General features: G+C 35.3%; 1 long non-coding RNA gene across 1 annotated transcript; it reads left to right on the top strand.

Annotated features, from left to right (window-relative positions):
- Window positions 1-709: 709 nt before the first annotated feature.
- On the top strand, window positions 710-3037 carry LOC139196361 (uncharacterized). The gene is made up of 4 exons (XR_011581187.1): window positions 710-865; window positions 949-1070; window positions 1801-1859; window positions 2799-3037. It is a non-coding gene; the product is annotated as an uncharacterized lncRNA (long non-coding RNA).
- Window positions 3038-4616: the final 1579 nt, after the last annotated feature.

Below are 4616 nucleotides of genomic sequence, written 5' to 3'. Positions count from 1 at the left end.
TAAATTTTAATAATTGTCACTTTCTACGCAATATTAATTAGACAAGATATTGAAACTTTGGTCATATTATAGCCGCTGGTATGAAAGTTAGACTTATGGTCAGGATGATGCTGAAATACCTTTGTGAGTCTTCTCAGTCTCTGGAATGAGTGAATAACCGTAGATTGCCACCAGTTGTTCCCATTTTCAAGAAGAAAAAAAAAAAAACTTTGATCATATTATAGTTATCAATATTTTTTAAAATTTTTTTTTTTTTGTAGTTTCATATGTTATGTGAATTGTGTATAGATTTGGATAAGGGAGACTTTGGATGCGGTCCCTAGTTATGAATAATCTTTGACTGAAACTTTGTTGGTTTTCAATTTTTGATCCAAGTCCCTAAAATTAATTGATAATTTATTTCTATGTACGTTACTATATTTTTTAAATTAAAAATTAAAATTTATAGTTGTTTATTGTCACAGCCCGTTCCAAAATATTACATTCGTGGCTGTGAATGGACGAAATTGCCCTTAAGAAATACTAAGTATGTGAAGCTCAAGTTGATAATTATCTAGGTTCCTAAGTTTTGAAAATAAAATGGAATTTAATAAGGATGGAACTTAGATTTTTAGGTTAAAATTTTGTGGTTTAGAGTTGGGGATTGGAAAAGGACCACGTGGGATCCCCATTCCTTATTTCCCTCCCCATTTCCCGTATACTGTCCTTCATACTCTCTTTCTCTTCCTCAGACCTCACTCTCTCTCTCTCACCCTCTCGAACACACGGGCAACCATCAAAACCACCTAAAACTATTACCAACGCCGGATTTAAAACTACCATTGCACTCCTGAGGACTCCACGATCACGTAGGTACCAGTTTAAGGTAAGTTTCACTTCGAAAACCCTAGTTTCTAAAATTGCCGTGAATGTGTACTGTTCATGAGCTTTGAATTGGTTGATTTTTAGGACAATCCAAGCTCATAGTGAGCTTAGTGAGGTCCCAAGGAAGCTCGGAGTGCTTCGTTGGAAGGATTTGGACGTCGGGATCACGAGGGTTAAGTTTGGCCGGTTTTGCTTGGATTTTTCCGGTGAGATTTAGTTGTTTTTGAAGCTTAAAAGTAGTATATTGTGATTCTACATGTTGAGGGCTTTAAATTGATATATTATACGAAGAAAATGGTTGAGAAACGAAGGAGAACGAAGCATTTGAAAATTCCCCAGTTTTCCGGCCACCGGAAAAACCAGTCCGGCGACCCAAGGAAGAAGAAGGTGCTACAGTAAAAATAAAAAAATAAAAATAAAAATATTTTAAAAATATGTCGACGTCCGTGACGTCGAGTAGATCACTGTGGTATATTCATATACCTAAATTGAGCACCGTATGAGAAAGTTATTAAGGATTGTTGGTTAGGTGTTCGAATAACGTTTTATAGTTTTCGCATTAGGTGAAAATGTGAATTGATGATCCGACCGTTGGATCGTCACCAAACTTTGATACGTTGTAATACGTAATATTTGAGGATTATTGGAACTTACGGATTGGGAATCCGAGTTACGGATCTTCCGGAATTGGAATTGTAAGTCCATAATATAAAATGTTAACCGTCACTTAGTTTTGGAAATTGACGGAGATCCGACCGTTGGATGGTAATGAAATTTTAGGATGTTATCCTAGAGATATATTGTGGACCTCTGGAAGTTATGGATTTAAAATCTGAGTGGCAGATCTTCCGGATCGAACTACGTAGTGACGTATTTTATATAAGTTATGTATTCTATCGATATGAATTCTGAGCCTGGATTTGATTACTATTCTAGGCGGCGATCGTCATGACGCCTTGATGTGTGGTGCTAGGGAGTTGTTGGACGAACTCCAGGTGAGTGGGCAGTTTTGTTTTCCGTATATATATATATACTTGACGTTTCCCAGAAATTGAATTGAAATGAAAATATGTTTAAAATGAAATGCATATGAGTTATGTGGAAAAACGGGAAGTGAAATACCATGCATAGAATTGATATGAAAAGTATATAGAAATGTGAGTTGAAATGCCATGCATGAATTAATATATGATGCATATGTATGAATTGGTGCGGTGGACGCACAGGTAAGAATTGATTTATGATGCATATGTATGAAATGGTGCGGTGGACGCACAGATGAGTATTTAATTACTGTTATGATGATGATGATATATATTGAGCTCAAATCCTGCACCATGGTTTAGTGCTTATAGTATTCACCGCATCGCACGCTCGCCTTGGATCCAAGTAGATGCTAGTCGTACAGTCCACGCGGAGTGGGTACGACAGACCAGTCGCGAGAGTGTTAGTGAGATTCCGACTGGTGGGTGACCTTAGATTATGTGCACAGATGATTTATGAGAAGCACTAGAGCGTAACTTGTGTGCAGAAGGCCGGACGGGTCACAGAGGTGACTCCGGTAGAGTGATAATGATAGATTTTGAGCTCTAGGTTCAACCGTATAGGGCTATTAGAGGGCCTACGGTTGATTACTTTCTTGCACCTGATATGATTATGTTGATGCATGCATACCTTATTACTGTTGAGATGATGTGGCACGGCATAATTAATATGAGAAATGTTGAGATGACATGGCATGGCATGATTGATAAAGAGATAATGTTGAGATAGTAAAAATGAAGTTTTGAGAATATATATGTATATTTATATTTTACATTTCTGGGAAAGTATACAGGTTTTACGGAGAGGGGTTACAACGTTTTGAGAAATGTTTGGATTTGGAAAAGAATTGTTTTACTGACCCACTCAATTTTGGTTTTGCGCCCCTCCAGGTTCAGGAATCACAAATGTGTGGTGACTACGAGGAATTCGACGGTGTTCTGACAGATTGGACAAAATTAGGACTCACCTTCGGGTGTATCAACTTATAAATTGTATAATTAAAGCTTCCGTACTGTGCAAATGGTTACGTCACTCTCACGTGACGGCCAGCATGCCCTCCTTCGGGACGGGGTGTGTCATTTATAGTAATGAGATTTTAAATAAAAAACATAATTTGTGGGATTAAAAATATTAAAATATAAATATACTATTGTGTGTGTGTGTAAACATGGGTACATTCATAAAAAATAACCAAAAAATTATTATATCAAAACATGGGTACATTCTTCAAAATGGGTACATTTAGCAAAAATAAAAATGGGTACAAATAAATAAAAAAATATGGGTACAATACAAATAAAACTTTAAAAAATATGGGCACAAAAAGAAATTAATATATGGGTACAAATTAAAATTGAAAGGAAAATTGGTACAAATTAAAAAAGGGTTGCAAATTAAAAATGGGTACAAACTAAAAATAAAAATATATGATAAAAAATTTAGCCATAAATATAAATATACTAATTGTAACATTTTTAATATTAAATGAATATATTTAGAAATAAAAAATATTTTATTATTGAAATAATTAATGATATTATTAATACAAAGGACCTTGATCAAAAATTGAAAAGTAATAAGGTTTTAATCAATAGAGTAGTAAAAATAAGGATGAAAACCTAATTACTCCTTTGGATAATCATATGATATTTTTATGGAATCGTGAAGACGGATGCAAAATCTCAAAAGATTGTGCAAGATTATGACAATTTTCTCGTCCGAATACGTTGCCACTCACGTTTTCGCTCTTGTGAAAACAAAAAGCTCAAACACATTAAGCAAATTTTATGGACAACATCAGGTGGGATCCTGCTGGAGTCTAAAATTGTGGTCAAAATCTGCATAAATAACAGCAACCAAATTGCATTCACATCCTCAGGTTTGGCAAGAATTGCATCTGCATGCCTCGTGTTTAAAAACTGATGGCTATCCTACATCGGTCGGGGAAAGACAAAAATAATGAGTTTAAATATGATTAGTCTATTTTAACTATAATTAAGATCTTTTGTGATAAAACTTCACACCTGACCTATTGGGTAGATGATAATTACCTAGTTTGGAACTTTAATGGTGTCGTTAGAATGGGGCTCCAAGGCCCATCAATCTAAAATTTTAACATGGTATCAGAGCCAAGTTATGGGCCCGTACAAAGCCAAAGTGCTTGACACCAAGAAGTAGGTCTGACAATTCCTGACACGACCCGATAACCGACATGACACGAAATTAATAGGCGTTCGGGTTGACACGATAACGAATCAGGTATTTATCAGATAACCCGATAAGCACATATTAAGCTAATAGGTTAGTTCGGGTATACAGGTGAGTAACACGATACACGATAAGCAAAATATTAATTTTATAATTTTATAACCCTAAAAAAATACTATAATAAATATTTATATTAATTTAACAATTTTATACCCCAAGAAACTATTATATATATATATATATATATATATATATTAAATTTAATTTAAAAAATTGGTGACCATTGGATTGGCTAAGATTTAATCTCAGCCGTCCATTGTGCATTAGGTTGGAGGCTATCCTTCTTTTCTCTCTCATTCACTCTGATCTCTCCAGTCCAGACTTACTCCCTCACTGTCTCCTTAATCTGCATCTCTCTCGCATCCTCCTCCATTCACTTCCTTCAACTCGACTCTGGTAGCCACAAGAAAACCACACCCAGGCAAGCACACACACTAAAG

The sequence above is a fragment of the Malus domestica genome, chromosome 05 (assembly GCF_042453785.1).
Source record: "Malus domestica chromosome 05, GDT2T_hap1".
In the NCBI taxonomy this organism is placed as follows: Eukaryota; Viridiplantae; Streptophyta; class Magnoliopsida; order Rosales; family Rosaceae; genus Malus; species Malus domestica.
This window is presented reverse-complemented; position numbering and strand designations above follow the sequence as displayed.